We start from the raw sequence: 19489 nt of genomic DNA, 5'->3' as shown, positions 1-19489 counted from the left end.
CTGGGGGAGAAAACAGAGGCTCAGGAATATACTAGAGAGCCTAAGCAAGGGCCACATAGGAGTTTTGGAATCCCATTGTTGACTGTGGGACTGGAGAATAGGTCAGGTCGTTTCCTGACATGAGTTTCAAAGGTTGCTCTGAGCTTGGCAGCAGATGAGCACCTCGAGAAGAACTGGTGACAGGACATGGTAGAAAAGACCCCAAGTGCAGGATTCTCACTGGGGTCCTGGGGGTGCTGCAGCACCCCTTGAAATGGGCAGGAAGAGGAAGTCAGTCAGCCAGTTCTTTCCAATATTTAGCTTGTTGAACAGCTTGGGGGTTCCACTGAGCCCCTCACCTGAGGGATTTGCCAATCATTTGCTGCCAGAACATGGGCAGGTTTTTCTCTGGCCAAGTCTCTGGTTTATCAGGTTAAAAATGGGGAAATTTGCAACGTGCTTTAGATTCTCCATGAGGAAGGGCTGAGGTCCAGTATGATCGGTACCAGCCGTTTGTTGTGCCTCGTGGATGCTCAGTGAACACAGATTCTCACAGCCATTATGGGTTCTGATCTCACCCTCAGCCTCAGGTTTACAAAGTGGGGCATGGGAAGTAGAAGCCTCACTGGGCTCAGGTGATCCTCCCACCTCAACTTCCCGGGCAACTTGGCCTACAGGTGCACACTACCTCCCCCCGGCTAATATCTTGTATTTTATTAGAGACAGGGTTTCATCACATTGCCCATATTCCTCACAAACTCCTGAGCTCTAGCACTCTGCGTTTCCTGGCTTCCCAAAGGGCTGGGGTTGGAGGCCTGAGCTTTCTTTCTTTCTTTCTTTCTGTCTTTCTTTCTGTCTGTCTTTCTTTCTTTCTTTCTTTCTTTCTTTTTCTTTCTTTCTTTTTCTTTCTTTCTTTCTTTCTTTGTTTCTTTTTCTTTCTTTCTGTCTCTCCTTCCTTCCTTCCTTCCTTCTTTCTTTCTTCCCTTCTGTATTGCATGCTTGCTTGCTTTTCCTTTTGTTCTTTTTTCAGACAGTGTCATGTGGTCACACAGGATGGAGGGCAGTGGCACCCTCTCAGCTCACTGCAACATTCACATCGTGGGTTGAAGCAATTCTCCAGCCTCAGCCTTCTGAGTACCTGGGAGTGCAGGCATCTGCCACTATGCTAGGCTAATTTTTTGTATTTTTAGTAGAGGCGGAGTTTCGCCGTATTAACCAGAATGGTCTCGATCTCCTGACCTCGTGATCAGCCCACCTTGTCCTCCTAAAGTGCTGACATTACAGGCATGAGCCACTGTGCCTTGGTCTGAGCTTTCTTTGTAGGCCTAATGGTGGTGCTCTGATAAGAATCTCTATGTTCAATATTAGCAACAGGAAAGGACTCTAAGAAGGAAGAAACATGAATTATCAATTTAGAGTAGGAAGGGAGTGGGTGAGATTAAGATTTGGATGAAGGGTCCTGGAAAATGACTGGGGCCAATGGTTGCTGGGAAATGTTCCACTGTGGGAAGATCCCAGAGTCTAAAGGAAAGATTTCCAGATGACAGCACCATGACAGGGACATATGGACACTCGTTCATTTCTCTCTCACATCCTGTAGAGCCCACAGTTTCTACCTGGGTGACTTCCAGCTTGGGAAAGTCTCCCTTCCCAAGTCTGGCCCCAATCTTCTCTCTGACCTCTGCTCCAGCTCACATTCTCAGATTCCATCTTTGCAAGCTGGTTTTCTGAGAGGAGCCCATCATTTTTGTGGGTAAACATACTTTACCTTCTAGTAGGGCCAAGACTATACCTGCCCCCTGTGTTCTCAAAGCCAATGTTTTGGTTTAAGAGTCTGCCCTATCTCTTTTGATGATTCTCCTTTTAATTTCTGAACTCAATCTAGGGTGGGTGAGATGGCTGATGCCTGTAATCCCAGCACTTTGGGAGTCCGAGGTGGGGAGATCATTTGAAGTCAAGAGTTCGAGACCAGCCAGGCCAACACGGTGAAACCCCATCTCGACTGAAAATACAAAAAGTGTGTCAGGTTCGAATGCACCCATAATTCCCAGCTACTCAGGAGGCAGAGGTGAGAGAATCACTTTAACCCAGAAGGTTGAGGTTGCAGTGAGCTGAAATCATGCCACTGCACTCCAGCCTGTGTGACAGATGGAGGCCAGTCTGAAAATCAGTCAAACAATCAATAAATAAACTCAATCTTGACAAAAGACTTTCAGTCCTGACATCTAGATGCCCACAAGATAACCGCCATGTTTTATATTGTCTTGTTTCCTTTCCGGGATCCCATTAGAACACCTAGTCTCATACTGTCAGTCCCTACCTCACTTGATCACTTTGTCCTGATTTCCTTCAGTGAAGCCTTCACTCAGTCTTGAGACAGATCACACCCTCAGTGGTTCCTTTCTTCTACCTGAGTGTGCACATGATCTGCTATGTTAGATAGCATAAAACCCAGGCGACCATTCGATATACACAGCTTTTTATTCTGTTTTCTTGGGAATGACATCACTATCTTCTTCAGGCTGTTGTAGCTCTGAGACATTTTGATAATTTTGATGGGCCAAACATCTTCCAATAAGGAAACCTTAAGGTTTTTTTTTTTGTCTAATATCAGGAACAGATTAATGCCTTCCCTGTATCACTATGAAAGTCATCTATTGCCAAACTTCATCAATATTTGAGAAATTAATGAACGAATGAGTTTTGGACTTTCACCCTATTACTTATTCTTTTACTTCCATAAATGTGTATCTAATTCAATCAGTTAGTCAGAAGAAAGTTGAAAACTCAATCAGGATTAACTGGGTGTGACTACAAGATCTAATCAGGTATCACTTTCTGATTGGAAGCTGGTGATTGAGAAGGGAAGAATGTTGGCTAGAAAGGTCTATAAAAGCTCCTGAGGGTACACAGAAGAGACCCATGGCACTCATACCTGGAGCTACTGCTTGGTTCTCTGAGAGGTCCCAAGACTCTGCAAAGTGAGTCCAGTGCTGGTAAGTCACCACCTTCTTAGGGTCATGCCCATTTGATCTGCCGCCAGCCAGTCAGGGATGGTGACACACATCCCAAAGTGGCACAGAATATTTTTCTGTCTGTTTTGTGAGATGAACAGATTTAGGCTTTCATTTTCCCTCTAAATGTAGTTTTGTCTTCATCCGTCCAATTGTGATTTGTGCTTGGTTTTTGTCATTTTAAAATTCTTAGCGAAGGAATATTTAAAAATATATTAAAAATTTACAGTTAGATGAATTTTTATTTCTTGACATCTGAAGTTATTTGTTTTTGCGCCCTTCAATTACAGTTCATAGACTTGGTGTTATTGTGATTCTCCAAGTGTGCTTTCATTTTCATGAAATCCTTAAAGGTATCCCACATACCAATCTCAAGAGTGCAGTTTTGCTGAGATTATGGGATTTATTTTTGCCCCTAGGATCTGTCCAAAAGTGGGTAATTGTGAGTATGTGGAAGTGATGTGTATTGGAACCTTCATCTTGGAGTTACAGTGCTCTAGAATAGCATCATAGCACTTTTACAGTTTCTGGTTAATTTTTTTTTTTTTTTTTTTTTGTGATGGAGTTTCCCTATTGTTGCCCAGGCTGGAGTGCCATGCTGTGATTTGGCTCACTGAAACTTTTGCGTCCCGGTTACATGCGATTCTCCTGCTTCAGCCTCCTGAGTAGCTTGGATTACAGGCACTCACCACCATGCCCAGCTAATTTTTGTATTTTTAGTAGACACGGGGTTTTGCATGTTGGCCCTGCTGGCCTCAAACTCCTGACCACAGGTGATTTGCCCACCTCCGACTCCCAAAGTGCCGGGATTACAGGAGTAAGCCACTGCGCCCAGCTACAGTTAGCATCTCTCTACATACCTTCCAAATGCTGTGGAATACCATCACACCACTTTTACAGTTCCAGTGAATTATTATTTTTTTTTTCTGGGATGTATTCTGACGCTGTCACCCAGACTGGATTACAGGGCACTGAGCTGGGCTCCCTGGAAACTCTGCCTCTAGGGTTCAAGTGCTTCTCCTTCCTCTGCCTCCAAAGTAGCTAGGATTACAGTCATGAATGATCATGCTTGGCCAATATTTAAATTAATTAATTTATCAATTTGCTTATTTTTGAGTCAGAGTCTAACTCTGTCACCCAGTCTGGAATGCAGTGGTGCGATCTCGGCTCACTGCAACTGTAGCAGGACGAGTCACAGACAAAACTCCTCAGACACCAGATTAAAGAAGTAAGAGGTTTTTTATTCATCCGGGAGGTCAGCAGACTTGTGTCTTAAGAGACGAGCTCTCTGAAAAAGAAACTCCTAGTCCTTTTAAGGGTTTACAACTCTAAGGGGTCTATGTGAAAAAGTCATAATAGATCAAGTAAGCATGAGGAACATGACTGGGGGCTACATACATCAGCTAACAGAACAAAAGGTTTTACAGTGCTTTCTTATACAATGTCTGGAATTTACAGATAACACCAGTAGATTTGGTCAGGGGTTAATATTATTATTATTTTAGCCACCAGGGCCAGGTGGTGGTGCCAAGGTCGTCTAGCTATTTATCTTACTTCTGTTTCTTTCCAACTTTTTGCTTTCTCCCTTTTCTCCTGTCTTATAAACTAGGGAAAAGGGGAGGATGGGGAGAAACTGAGAAGGACAACAGGAGAAGTGTTAGCCTCATACCATACAACCTCTGCCTTCTGGAGTCAAATGATTCTTAATTTTTTTATATTTAGTAGAGACATGGTTTCATTATGTAGGCTAGGCTGTTCTTGAACTCCTGACCTCAAGTAATCTGCCTGCCTTGGCATCCAGCAGTGTTGGGATGACAGACATGAGCCACAGCACCGGGTCCATTACTGGTAGAAAGTTTTCAAAATAAAAAATAATGGCATCGATTTTAGGGAGTCACTTTAGTGTTCCCCCAGCATGTTCATGCTGTGAACTGAGAATGTAGGCTGTCTGGGGACACAGGACACTCTCATTCTCAATGCTTTAGGGTGGTAAGTGACAAAAAATTTCTCCTCAAAGAGGTGGAGCTTGGCTTTCAGGATCCTCAGTGGCACTGTCCGGTGGTTCTGGGATTCAATGGAGCAATGGATGAAAGTTAATAAGCCAGTGGTCTCTTTGACCCCTCCCTTCTTACTGTTTGGAAGATATTCTTCTTGGTACCAGTAGAAGCAGAAGTATAGATTGAAGCCACCAAGTGTAGAGTGGAACTGGAGTAAACTGGTAATTTTTCTACCTCTACTAGAGCAATGATAGTGGTCTTGGAGAAGATGAGGTGATTCTGTTTGCCCTGAGAGGGATACATTTTCCCTGCATTTGCCTTCTAGATATTTTCCTTGCAGATCCATCAGGAGGAGCATCCAGACCCCACCCAGACTCCTGGAGCTGGCGGTGCAGAGCCTGCTGAGAGACCAAGTCTTGGCCATCTCTGCCGTGGAGGAGCTACCCAGGTGCTCTATCTCCCACTCTTCATGGAGGCCTTCAGCAGGAGACTCTTCCAGACTCTGATGGTGAGTGTGCAGGCCTGGCCCTTCACCCACCTGCCTCTGGGATCACTGATGAAGACGTTTCATCTGGAGACCTTAAAAGCATTGCTGGAAGGGCTTCATATGCTGCTAACACAGAAGGATCGCTCCAGGTGAGGTGACCCAGGAGGGCTGGTAGATAGGACTCAGGTGTCCAGGGAAAGAACAGCAGGGTCAGGCAGAGAAGTAGCCCAAGGGTGGCCCAGAGTCTTCTGATAGTGTTGGCAAGGAAGCTCAGGGAGGCTTTGGCCATTGTCCAGATCCTCAGAGAAAGGACTGCTCACCATACAGGGTCCACTGTGGGAACAGAAACCTGCCTTTACTCAGTGGAAGGTAAAGGGAATAGAAGTGGGGACCAGTCAGAATCAAAAAGGAAAAGGGATTGAGAAAAGACAAAGAGAACAGGGAGCACTGAGGACAGGAGTAGCTGATTTATGGTATGAGAATGAAAGCAAAGGTCTGAGACGGGACCTTCTAAATTCTGAGCCTCTCCCTTACTTTACCCACAGGAGGTGGAAACTTCAAGTGCTGGATTTGCGGGATGTTGATGAGAATTTCTGGGCCATATGGCCTGGAGCCTGGGCCCTGTCCTGCTTCCCAGAGGCCATGAGTAAGAAGGAGACAGCAGAGGACTGTCCAAGGATGGAAGAGCACCAGCCCTTAAAGGTGTTCATAGACGTCTGCCTCAAGGAAATACCCCAGGATGAATGCCTGAGATGCCTCTTTCAGTGGGTTTACCAAAGGAGAGGTTTAGTACACCTGTGCTGCAGTAAGCTGGTCGATTATCTAATGCCGATTAAATATCTCAGAAAGTCATTGAAAATAATCCACCTGAATAGTATTCAGGAGCTGGAAATTCGCAACATGTCCTGGCCACAACTGATAAGAAAGCTTCGTTGTTACCTGAAGGAGATGAAGAATCTTCGGAAACTCGTTTTCTCCAGGTGCCATCATTACACGTCAGACAATGAACTCGAGGGACGGTTAGTTGTCAAATTCAGCTCTGTGTTCCTCAGGCTGGAACACCTCCAGTTGCTTAAAATAAAATTGATCACCTTCTACAGTGGATACCTGGAACAGCTGATCAGGTGAGAAAGGATCATACACTTTGTATGCAGACCACAGCACCGCCTTGTTTTGTTACAACAAACACTAGAAGGCGTGTAGTGTGTGCCAGCCAGTGGCAACATCACAGTGAAGTGGACACCAGAAGGTCAACACATTGTCCCATTCAGTGTTCTATGTCCTGGAGTGACTACAACAGGATTGCTCCAATAAGGGCAGAGGGGTCACCTGATGTAAAAGCTAGAGAAGGACATCATGTACAAGCTAGTTAGTGAGGGTTTCAGCTCTATTGGGGGTGCACATGTGAATTTCCTGTTACAAAGTGTGTTTCAAGTTGAGATGATGTGAAAGAGACAATAGACGAGGGTATGCAAGGAGGGAAAGTGCATCAAATCTGTGCATTTCATAATAGGTCTGTACTCACCAGCTTAGTGATCACGAATGATCCTGTCTCTAATTCCCTCTCTGTAAAAGGTTGCTTTGAACTCCAGGAAAGGTAATTGACATGGAAAATGTGAGCTTCCGGGATGGAGGTGAGGGAGTAGGCATGACAGTGGTAAAAAGTGATAGCTGGTTTGCAGTTGCAGGCATGTCAGGGAGCTCCTGCCGATAGGTAACCCTAGCTGATGTCCCTAGACTTTGCTGAGTTGAGTTCTTTGTACACATCTCCCACCGGGTAACTGTGGCCGATAGATGAAGTTTTCTGCTAAAAGATGAAGATAAAAGGCTTTAGAGATTTTGTGGCCTTGACCCAATCACACAAGTAATGGTGAAAAGGCTGAGGCTAAAATGGGACAGCCCCTGAATGATCAGAGTCCTCATCATGCAGCAACCTGCATGCCGACCATCATCAGATCGTGGGAACAAAGTTGTGTTTGTTTGAAGCAGGCATTTTCCTTGAGGTTATTCCCCACTACCTTCATCTAACTTGTACCATTGTCCAGAATTAACTTCTTGATCTCCACAGGTGCCTCTAGAACCCCTTGGAGAACTTGGAATTAACTTGTGGCTACCTATTGGAAGAGGACTTGAGGTGTCTCTACCAGTACCCAAGACTCGCTTACCCAAAGCATCTGAATCTCAGCTACATGCTGCAGTTCTGTATCAGTCTTGAACCCCTCGGAGCTCTGCTGGAGAAAGTTTCTGCCACTCTTGAGACCCTCATCTTGGAGGGCTGTCAGATCCACTACTCGCAACTCAGTGCCATCCTGCCTGGCCTGAGCCGCAGCTCGCAGCTCACCACCTTCTACTTTGGCAGAAATTGCATGTCTATGGACGCCCTGAAGGACCTGCTGCGCCACATCAGCGGGCTGAGCAAGTTAAGCCTGGAGACGTATCCTGCCCCTGAGGAGAGTTTGAATTCCTTGGTTCGTGTCGATCGGGAGATCTTCACCCCACTTCAGGATGAGCTGATATGCACACTGAGGGAAGTCAGGCAGCCCAAGAAGATTTTCATTGGCCCCACCCCCTGCCCTTCTGTGGCTCATCACCATCTGAGGAACTGGAGCTCCATCTTTGCTGCTAGGGAAGGCGTGCCTAGCGGGGTAGAGAAATCCAAAGTTCTCTTCCAGGCACTTGGACACTAAAATCTACTATGTGGGTTCAAGCTATTATTCTATTTTCTTATTTCCATTTTTAATAATTCCAAAAGTTTTATTGAAGACAATTAGAGACAATGTTTCTCTATGTTGCTCCAGCTGGGCTTATGGGATCCTCCTGCCTCAACGTCCTAAAATGCTGGGATTACTGGGATGAGTGACTGTGTCCAGGCCACATGCAACTTAAGGGAATCACAGGCAAGTGCTCAGTGTTAGGGAAAAAAAAAGATAACAGCAGGGGGCAAGGCTGGAAGAAAATGTTGAAGTGACGTCAATGAGAACTTCAGGGACCCGTGTCCTACAGAGTCAGAAAGAGAAGCTAAAGCTCTGCATTGATGAGAATGTTATCCCTGGAAAGACGGTTACCGAGGAGTATCAGAAACAAAGTGCCTGAATGAAAACTTTTAATCTGTTGTAGCAATTTATCCATCAGAATTGTCTAGTTATTGAGTTACTGATGGAAAAATAATGAAATACTAATTTGTCTGTGATTGAGTTTCAGCTGTAGAACATCAAAGCAACCAAATAAAATTTGATCATTTTGAGTATTTCCCGCCCATTCTTGTTCTTTGTTTTCTTTTGGAGACAAAAATCTCACTTTGTCATTTAGGCTGGAGTGCGGTGGTGCAATCTGGGCTCACCACAATCCTTTCCTTCAGGGCTCAAGTGATTCTTGCACCTCAACCACTCAAAGAGCTGGGACTGCAGGCACGTTCCAACAAGCGTGGCTGATTCTTGTATTTTCAATAGCGACGGGGTTTTTCCAGGTTGATCAGCCTGGTCTCAATATCCTGGCTTCGAGTGATCCACCGACCTTGGCCTCCCAAAGCGCTGGGAAAACAGGCATATAGATGATCTCCACCCATTCTTTACTTCTCCTCAGTCATCAGTTTTTTTCTTACTTTTTTGCCCATGGGGAGCAGCTCGGCCAGGCAAAAAGGGACGGGCAGAGAAGGGCCTCAAGGAGAAGATAGGAATGGGGTGGTGTCCTGCTCGCACAAGATGTGTGGATGCCAGGCCCAGAAGGCAGAGCTGGGGCCATCCATCAGGGGGCCAGGGTGAGAAGCAGAAATGGCACCTGCTTCAAGGACCTGGCCAGCTATCTGGCCACTGTGCCCATCCTGCTAACAGTGTCAAGCTCCCGGGTCTTGAAGGGAGGTTCTATGCAGATCCACCCCAGGCTGTGTTTCCAAGATCCACCCACCATAGGGGTGACCAGCCTGATTGCTGGGCCTGGGAACCATGAACCACTTCTGGAGGCACTCCCCTTTGCTGGATCATGAGTCAGGCCTGTGCTCCATGTCCCTGAGGCAGCCAACTGTGTCACCCACACCCTTTCATGGCAAAATGGAACCTGGTCCCAGGTCTGGAGTCTCCACCACAGCCTCTACCTCACTGCCCACTGCCTCCTGTTAGCCTGCAAGCTTCTGGATGAGAGTGCAGTTGGGGCTTGTTAAACTACACCCAGGAGCATTGGGTTTGTTTGTGTGGGGTTGGCCAGAGCTGCTGTGAACCTGCATCTCACCTGTCACCTCTGCAGGGAAACACAGAGAGAGGGCACAGCCGAGGCTGCGTACACTTCGGAGCTGATGGGAGCCTGGGAGAAGAGGGAGTCCTGGTCCTCCCGAGTTGGTAGGGCAGTCGCTCCAAAGGCATAACTGAAGGTGTCCAGGTCACAGTTACCAACTGAGGTTCCCCAGTGCTCTCCAGGGTCCAGGAGATCCCCCCTTCTCCTGCAGCTTGGGGGTGTCTGCTCTGACAGCCTCATTTCTCATGGCACCTGCTCTAATTTTGGAGTGTGGTTGTGGTCAAGCCCAGATGCTGTCGCAGCCCAGGTGGGCCTGTGCACACTTGGGTCAGTGCTGATACACCGTCCCACTGCTGTCTTGAACCCTCTGGACTTTGGGCCCTGATGAGTGTGGAAGGGAGGCTGAGGGGGTTGTGTACAAATCAGCACTCGTCTTTGGATGCTCCTTGGTACGAGTGACCTGGGCAAAATGGTTGGTGGTAGGAGGCAGACAGAATCCAGGACAGGAAGGTGAGGGTCACTGGTGAGGCTCCACCTTCTGACCAAGGAGGACCTGAAGCCCGTGGACTGGGCTACCTGTCCTATAGACCAGAGTGTGAACATGTGTTGCATTTTTTGTGCCTGCCTATGGCCACCTATGACCTAATCAGCACAGACTTTCTCCCGTCTGATGCTGAAAAAAGCCCCAGACTCAGGGAGAACATCAGGAAGACCTGTGGCAGAGAACTACCCACTATTGGAATGATTTTCCTGCAGAGACAAGCAATCCGTTCTGGGTCATTTGTCTGCTGAGAGCTGTAGAGATGAAGAGATGGCTCTCCTGCAGAGAGCAGCAACCCACTCCAGGGCCTCCTCTCTACTGAGAGCTGTGGTGATGATGGAATAACCTGCCAGGAGGGCGGGGTCACCCTCCCCAGGGCCTCCTGTCTGCTCAGAGCTGAACACTTATCGCAAGACCCTGGTTTCAGAAAGAAGCTACCCACTGTGGGTCTCTGAGCTGTTCTATTGCTCAATAAACCTCCCGTTTATCTCACTTACCCTCCTCTTGTCTGCATATTTCATTCTTCCTGGTTGCAGCACAAGACCTTGGGACCTGCCTAATGTTGGGGCTAAAAGAGCAATAACACAAACAAAGCTGAAACATGGCCCTTTCTCACCAATTTGTAGGTGAAGAGAAAAAGAGAAGAGCTACTACTCTTCCAGGAGCCCAGATGTGGGTGCTTCCTGAGCCAGGGCTGTGACTCCCTTTTGGGGGTTGTGCAGTTCCTGGCATTTCCAAGCATTCGGTGTTGGTGTCACTGTGTATTCCAGTGACAACCATGGAAGATGCTTGTGCTGTGCCTGGTTCACTTGCAGCCTTGCAGAAATCTGGCACCCATGCTGGCACCTGGAGCTGCCCGACCCACTGCTGCAGCAGCAGCAGCCAGTGACTGTCCGAAATGGCCTGACCCCCTGCTCACTCACACACCCCTCACCACTCCAGCCCTGACCCACCCTTAATAGGCATGTGCTCCAGGCCTGAAACATGAGCCAAGCATAGTCTACCAGGCTGCATGGGCAGAATGAACCCAGTGAACCCGATCAAAACTCTGGCAAAGGTGCCCCCAGACACAGAGGTTTCTGGCCAGAAATGTCACATTCCAAGGATTCCAACAGAGAAAATTACCTAAACACAAAGAAAGACAATAAGAAAAGGATGGAAGAGAGAAGTCTCTAAACAACCAAAACACAAGAAATGAAATGGGAGTACTAAGCCTTTATCAATAAAAACAATGAATATAATTTATATCAGTTCTGCAAGTGAAAGGCACAGGGTCTTTGAATGAGTAAAAAAATAAGACCCTACTATATGCTGTTTTCCAGAAACTCAATTCACCTCTAAGCATACATGTAGATGGAAAATGAAGGGGTAGAGTAAGGTATTCCATGCAACTTGAAACCAAAAAACAGCAAGTGTAGCTGTACTTTTATCAGGTAAAATAGGTGTCAAATCTCAGAATGCACTCAGGTAAAACAGAATACAAATCTAAGCTTGTAAAATAATAGACTACACTTACACAAACTATGCCTAGAAAGAACATACATCAAAATAATAGAAGCCAAAAATGACAAATCCACATGCAACATCATATTGAATGAAGAAATGTTGAAAGTATTCCCACTAAGAACTACAAGCAGACAAAAATGCCAACTTTATCCACTTATAATCTACATAGGACTGAAAATTTTTGTCAGAGCAATCTGGTAAGCAGAAGAAATGAAGGACAATTAAATTGGAAAGAAGGAAGTGAAACTACCTGTGTTTGCCAATGATGTGATCATATGTGTTTAGAAAACCTGAAAGATTCCACCAAAAGACACGTAGAGGAAATAAGTGAATTCACTTAAATCTCAGGTACAAAATCTGTATGTAGAAATAAGTAGCACTGTTTTATACCAACAACAAGCAAGGTGAGAATCAATTTAAGAACTCCATCCCTTTTCAATATTTGCAAAACAACAATAAAAACAGTGAGAATAACAAAAACAATCTAGGAATACACTTAACCATTAGGTAAAGGATCTCTATAAGGTGAACTACAAGACACTGCTGAAAAAAAGTCATAGACGACAAAAAAGTAGAAAAACATCCTGTGCTCATGCATTGACAGACAAAATATTGTGAAAATGACCACACTGCCCAAAGCAATCTAAAAATTGCAGACATCAAACATCAGTCTAAAAATGGCAGTCTAAAAATTGTATACATCAAAATATATGCATCATTTTCACAGGGTTAAAAAAAGAATCCTAAGATTCATATGGAGATGAAAAAGAGGCTGGAGAGCCAAAGCAATCCTAAGCAAAATGAACTAATATGGAGGGATCACATTGCCTGGCTTCAATTTATACAGTAAGGCAATAGTAAACAAAACTGCATGGTGCCAGTATGAAGGTCGAGACATAGAACAATGGAATAGAATAGAGAACCCAGGAATAAAGCCACATACTTACAACCCAGCGGTAGGACTGCAGCTTCTCAGTTTGTGCTGAGTGATGTCCTTTGGGGATATGGGGCCAAAGTTACGGATTTTCCCCCAAGAAAAACCAGAGAGTGAATTGTGATATTCTGTGTGATTTTTAGACTCTGACTATTGCCATAGTGCTTAGGTCGTCTCCAGGTGCCCAGAGACTCAATAACCAACCAGTGTCCACATTCCTGTCACCACGGCAAGAAAGAGTTTAGGAAGTAGGCAGAATGAAGCAAAAGGCAAGAAGTGTCTATTGCAAAGCAAAGGAACACACTCAAGAGAGGGCTTATTCAGGAGAGCGAGTCGTGTACAGGGGAGTTTGGGTTTCTAATTTTATAGGATCTCTAAGGAGAGGTTAAAATAATCATTAGGATATTAAGAAAAAATTGTGAAGTTTTCTAGAACTGAGGTGTCACCTATTTATTTATTTATTTATTTATTTATTTATTTATTTATTTATGTTTTGAGATGGAGTTTCGCTCTTGTTGCCCAGACTGGAGTGCAATGGCACGATCTTGGCTTACTGCAACCTCTGCCTCCCAGGTTCAAGTAATACTCCTTCCTCAGCCTCTGAATTAGCTGGGATTACAGACATGGGCCACCACACTGTGCTAATTTTGTATTTTTAGTAGAGACGAGATTTGTCTATGTTGGTCAGGGTGGTCTGAAACTCCCGACCTCAGGTGACTCGCCTGCCACAGATTCCCAAAATGTTGGGATTACAGGCATGAGCCACTGCGCCTGGCTAGGTGTCACCTGTTTTTATAATAAATATGGATATGCTCAGAACCGTCCTGGCGCTGGTGTGTGACTTAGTGTCATAACGAGTGTATAATTAGGACTGGGGTAGGGCATGGTTCATACCCAGCGCCATGTGAGACGGAGTCAGTGTCAGCCAGCTTAGCCCCATCCTGCTTGTTCGGATCTTATTGGTCAAGGCTTATCCTTATTCTTGTAGCTAATTTTACAAGCTCTTTTCTTGCTGCTGTATGAAATCACTGCTTGATATTTTCATGCTTCTCCTGTGACCAGCCAGCATTCCTACTTTATGGGTATTTCTTTCCTTTTCTCTTCCCTTCCCTTTCTTTTCTTTTCCTTTTTCTTTTCTCTTTCTCTCTTTCTCTCTCTCTTTCTTTCCTTCCTTCTTTCCTTCCTTCCTTCCTTCTTTCTTTCTTTCTTTCTTTCTTTCTTTCTTTCTTTCTTTCTTTCTTTCTTTCTTTCTTTCTTTCCACTTTAACTTCTGGGATACATGTGCAGAATGTGCAGCTTTGTTACATACGTGTACACATGACATGGTGGCTTGCTGCACCCATCACCCCATCATCTACATTAGGTATTTCTCCTAATGCTACCCCTCTCCTAGAACTCCACACCCCAAGAGGCTCTGATGTGTGATGTTCCCTTACCTGTGTCCATGAGTTCTCATTGTTCAACTCCCACTTATGAGTAAGAACATGTGGTGTTTTTGTTTACTGCTCCTGTGTTAGTTTGCTGAGAATGATGGTTTCTAGCTTCATCCATGTCCCTGCAAAGGAAATGAACTTATTTTTTTATGGCTGCATAGTATTCCATGATGTATATGTGCCACATTTTCTTTATCCAGTCTATCGTTGATGGACATTTGAGTTGGTTCCAAGTCATTGCTGTTGTGAATAGTGGTGCAATAAACATATGTGTGCATGTGTCTTTATAGTAGAATGATTTCTAATCCTTTGGGTATATACCCAGTAATGGGATTGCTGGATCAAATGGTATTTCTGATTCTAGATCCTTGAGGAATTGCCACACTGTCTTCCACAATGGTTGAACTAATTTAAACTCCCACTAACGGTGTCAAAGCATTCCTATTTCTTCACATCCTTTCCAGCATATGTTGTTTCCTGACTTTTTAATGATCACCATTCTAACTGGCATGAGATGGTATCTCACTGTGGTTTTGATTTGCATTAGAGAAATGCAAATCAAGTGACCAGTGATGATGAGCTTTTTTTCATATGTTTGTTGGCCAGATAAATGCTTTTTTTTTTTTTTTTTTTGAGAATTGTCTGTTAGTATCCTTCACCCACTTTTTGACACGGTTGTTTGTTTTTTTGTTCTAAATTTGTTTAAGTTCCTTGTAGATTCTGGATATTAGCCATTTGTCTGATGCATAGATTCCAAAAATTTTCTCCCATTCTATAGGTTGCCTGTTGACTCTGATGATAGTTTCCTTTGCTGTGCAAAGGCTCTTTATTTTAATTAGATCCCATTTGTCAATTTTGGCTTTTGTTGCCATTGGTTTTGGTGTTTTAGCCATGAAGTCGTTGCCCATGCCTATGTCCTGAATGGTATTGCCTAGGTTTTCTTCTAGGGTTTTTATGGTTTTGGGTCTTAACTTAAGTCTTTAATCCATCTTGAGTTAATTTTTGTAGAAGGTGAAAGGAAGGGGTTCAGTTTCAGTTTTCTGCAAATGGCTAGCCAGTTTTCGCAACACCATTTATTAAATAGGGAATCCTTTCCCCATTGGTTGTCTTTGTCAGGTTTGTCAAGGATCAGATGGTTGTAGATGTGTGGCACTGTTTCTGAGGCCTCTGTTCTGTTCCATTGGTCTACATATCTGTTTTGATAACTGTACCATGTTGTTTTGGTTACTGTAGCCATGTAGTATAGTTTGAAATCAGGTAGCGTGATGCCTCCAGCTTTGTTCTTTTGGCTTAGGATTGTGTTGTGTATACAGGTTCTTTTTTGCTTCCATATGAAGTTTTAAGTAGTTTTTTCTAATTCTGTGAAGAAACTCAATTATAGCTTGATGGGGATAGCATTGAATCTATAAATTACTGTGGGCAGTATGGCCATCTTCATGATATTGATTCTTCAGACCCATGAGCATGGAATGTTTTTCCATTTGTTTGTGTCCTGTCTTATTTTCTTCAGCAGTGGTTTGTAGTTCTCCTTGAAGAGGTCCTTCACATCCCTTGTAAGTTGTATTCCTAAGTATTTTATTTTATTGCAGCAATTGTGAATCGGAATTCACTCATGATTCGCTCTCCGTTTGTCTATTTTTGGTGTACAGGAATGCTTGTGAGTTTTGCACATCGATTTTGTATCCTGAGACTTTGTTGAAGTTCCTTATCAGCTTTAGGAGATTTTGGGCTGAGATGATGAGGTTTTCTAAGTATACAATCATGTCATCTGACAACAGACACAATTTGAGTTCCTCTCTTCATATTTGAATACTCTTTATTTCTTTCTCTTGCCTGATTGCCCTGGCCAGAAATTCCAATACTATGTTGAATAGGAGTGGTGAGAGGGCATCTTTGCATTGTGCCAGTTTTCAAAGGGAATGCTTCCAGTTTTTGCCCATTCAGTATGATATTGGCTGTGGCTTTGTCATAAATGGCTCTTATTATTTTTCTTACGTTCCATCAATACCTAGTTCATCTAGGAGTTTTTAGCCTGAAAGGGTGTTGAATTTTATTGAAGGCCTTTTCTGCACATATTGAAATAGTCATGTGGTTTTTGTCATTGGTTCTGTTTATGTGATGGATTACATTTATTGATTTGCGTATGTGGAACCAGAATTACATGCCAAGGGTGAAGCCAACTTGATCATGGTGGATAAGCTTTTTGATGTGCTGCTGGATTCAGTTTACCAGAATTTTATTGAAGATTTTTGCATCCATGTTCATCAGAGACATTGGCCTGAAATTTTCTTTTTTTTGTTGTGTCTCTGCCAGGTTTTGGTATCAGGATGATGCTGGCCTCATAAAAATGAGTTAGGGAGGAAACCCTCTTTTTCTATTGTTTGGAATAGTTTCAGAGGAACGGTAGAATTCGGCTGCGAATTCGTCTGGTCCTGGATTTTGGTTGGTAGGCTATTAATTATTGCCTCAATTTCAGAACTTGTTATTGGTCTACTCAGGGATTTGACTTCTTCCTGGTTTAGTCTTGTGAGGGTTTATGTGTCCAGAAATTTATCCATTTCTTCTAGATTTTCTAACTTATTTGCATAGAGGTGTTTTTAGATTCTCAGATGGTAGTTTGTATTTCTCTGGGATCAGTGGTGATATCCCCTTTACCATTTTTTATTGTGTCTATTTGATTCTTCTCTCTTTTTGTCTTAATTGATCTGGCTAGTGGTCTACTTTGTTAATCTTTCCTAAAAGTCAGCTCCTGGATTCGTTGATTTTTTGAAGAGTTTTTTGTGTCTCTGTCTCTCTCAGTTGTGCTCCAGTCTTAGTTATTTCTTGTCTTGTGCTAGCTTCTGAATTTGTTTGCTCTTGCTTCTCTAGTTCTTTTAATTGCGATGTTAGGGTGTCAATTTTAGGTCTTTCCCCCTTTCTACTGTGGGCATTTAGTGCTATAAATTTCCCTCTAAACACAGCTTTAGCTGTGTCCCAGAGATTCTGGTACATTGTGTCTTTGTTCTCATAGTTTTCAAAGAACTTATTTACTTCTGCCTTAATTAATTTTGTTATTTGCCCAGGTGTCATTCAGAATCAGGTTGTTCAGTTTTCATGTAGTTGTGCAGTTTCGAGTAAGTTTCTTAATCCTGAGTACTAATTTGATTGCACTTTGGTCTGAGATACTGTTTGTTAAGATTTCCATTCTTTCACATTTGCTGAGGAGAGTTTTACTTCCAATTATGTGGTCAATTTTAGAATAAGTGTGATGTGGTGCTGAGAAGAATGTATATTCTGTTGATTTGGGGTGGAGAGTTCTGTAGATGTCTCCTAGGTCTGTTTGGTCCAGAGCTGCATTCAAGTCCTGAATATCGTTGTTAATTTTCTGTCTCGTTGATCTGTCTAATATTGACAGGGGTGTTTCTTTAATTAGCAGGTAGAAGAGTCATTAGATATTTCAGGAAAGGAGAGAATTTCAGAGACTGGAAATTACCACCCATTTCTTCCTTCTCTGGGTTTCTTTGGAAGAATGTTAGACAAGGCACTCCGACCCGGACTTTTGCTGTTTTCTGGCTCTTATACTGAGTTTTGTTTTACCTTGTGTTCCTTTGCTGAGTTCTTATTTTATCTTTGTTTGCAGTTTTCCGTCTTCCTGAGACCAATCACTGCTATTCCTATGTCATGCCCATAAAGTTTTTTCTTCTCTTTTATAAACATTTTATTAATAAAAATTGTATCTGTTCATGGGGTACAGTATGATGTTTTGATATATTCATACTCTACAATGTGGAATAGTGAAATCAAGCTAATTGACATTCCTACCACTTCACATTTTTACTTTTTTTATGGGGAGAGATTTAAAATTTACCGTCTCAGTATTTTCAATTATACAATATATTATTACTAACTAGAGTCACCTTACTATGCTATAGATATCCAACTTACTCCTCCTTTCTAACTGAAAGTCTATTTTTTAAAACATTATGCCAACACATATCTGGACACATTTGGCTTTTGGGATCCCACCCTCTCCTCTGAGATGGGAGAACAGTGCAGCTTGCCCTGTGGCCAGACCCAGAATGATCCTGATGGAATTAGAAAAGACACCACACCTCTTTTCTCTTCCAGATCTGAGGTTGACCTTAATTGAAGGTCTGGGATTTGAAAACTGCTGGGATTAGAATCCTGGCTGTCACCTCACTCCCACCTACACCAGCAGGATATATAGTCCATGGGAAGCATCTGGGAACATCTATCGTGTTCGTCCTATGAATGAATACATTGTATACACCTTTACAATTTTATTGAACAGGGTTATTTCATGAGTGGTATATTGTTCTTGGGGATTTTTCTCTCAACAACATAAATGCCTTGAATTTAAAATGTCCTGCAAAGACCTTGAGTCGTTGTTTTCATGCTGGCTCCTCACTTACTCTTCCCAACTTCACTGAGTCAAAACCAAGCTCTAGGAGGTGTGGTCAACCCATCGCTTTTCCTCAGGCCTCACGTCCACTCCAGAAACCATAAGAGCAAGTCACATTGACTCTACCTCCAGGATGTCCCCAGGCTGTCTGCCGCCACTCCAGGTGATGCCAAGACCTCCTGCCTGGACATTACAGTGTTCATCTTATGGTTGTCCCTGCATCCTGGTTACCTCTCTCAGGGATCAGAGTCCTCCTGGCCATAATAGGGAACTGGAAAACAGGCCTCAGGTGGCCTCATCACCATAGTCCAAAACTGCCAATGACCTCTGGCCCACCCCTGGCTCTGGTTGCACTCTGCAGTCTCATCTGCCTGTGCCACTTCACAACATGCAACTTTCAAACCTGGTTTTCTCATTCTCTCTGTTCCCTCTAAGTCCATGAGTTAGAGGCTGTGTTCAATTATCTACCTTCTGAGATGGTTTCCACTGAGTAAAAATACTGGGTGAAACGGGCAGGGGACGGCTGATGTCTCTAGGTGCTAGATGAGTAGAAGGGAGGTTTTTATGAACTGGGTTCTGTGAGAGAACCCAAGGCCCAGAGGGCATCTCTGCAAAGACTTCATGTTATGTACATATATGTGTGTGTGGTGTGAGTACTTTGAAAGTCACAACCCTCCAGGATGGAGCTGGCCTTATATAGGTTAAGATGGTTTTCTGTTCACTCTGATGGTAGTTTCTTTGCTGTGCAGAAGCTCTTTAATTTAATTAGATCCCATTTGTCAATTTTGGCTTTTGTTGCCGTTGCTTTTGGTGTTTTAGACATGAAGACCTTGCCCATGCCTATGTCCTGAATGGTAACACCTAGGATTTCTTCTAGAGTTTTTATGGTTTTATGTCTAATGTTTAAGTCTTTAATCCATCTTGAATTAATTTTTGTATAAAGTGTAAGGAAGGGATCCAGTTTCAGCT

General features: G+C 43.7%; 1 pseudogene; it reads left to right on the top strand.

The window, feature by feature from the left end:
* Positions 1-6946: 6946 nt before the first annotated feature.
* LOC129012863 (PRAME family member 1-like) lies at positions 6947-8103 on the top strand (annotated as a pseudogene).
* Positions 8104-19489: the final 11386 nt, after the last annotated feature.

This window comes from Pongo pygmaeus, chromosome 1 (assembly GCF_028885625.2).
Source record: "Pongo pygmaeus isolate AG05252 chromosome 1, NHGRI_mPonPyg2-v2.0_pri, whole genome shotgun sequence".
NCBI classification, from domain to species: Eukaryota; Metazoa; Chordata; class Mammalia; order Primates; family Hominidae; genus Pongo; species Pongo pygmaeus.
Note: the sequence above shows the minus strand (reverse complement) of the source record. Positions and strands in the feature narration are given on the sequence as shown.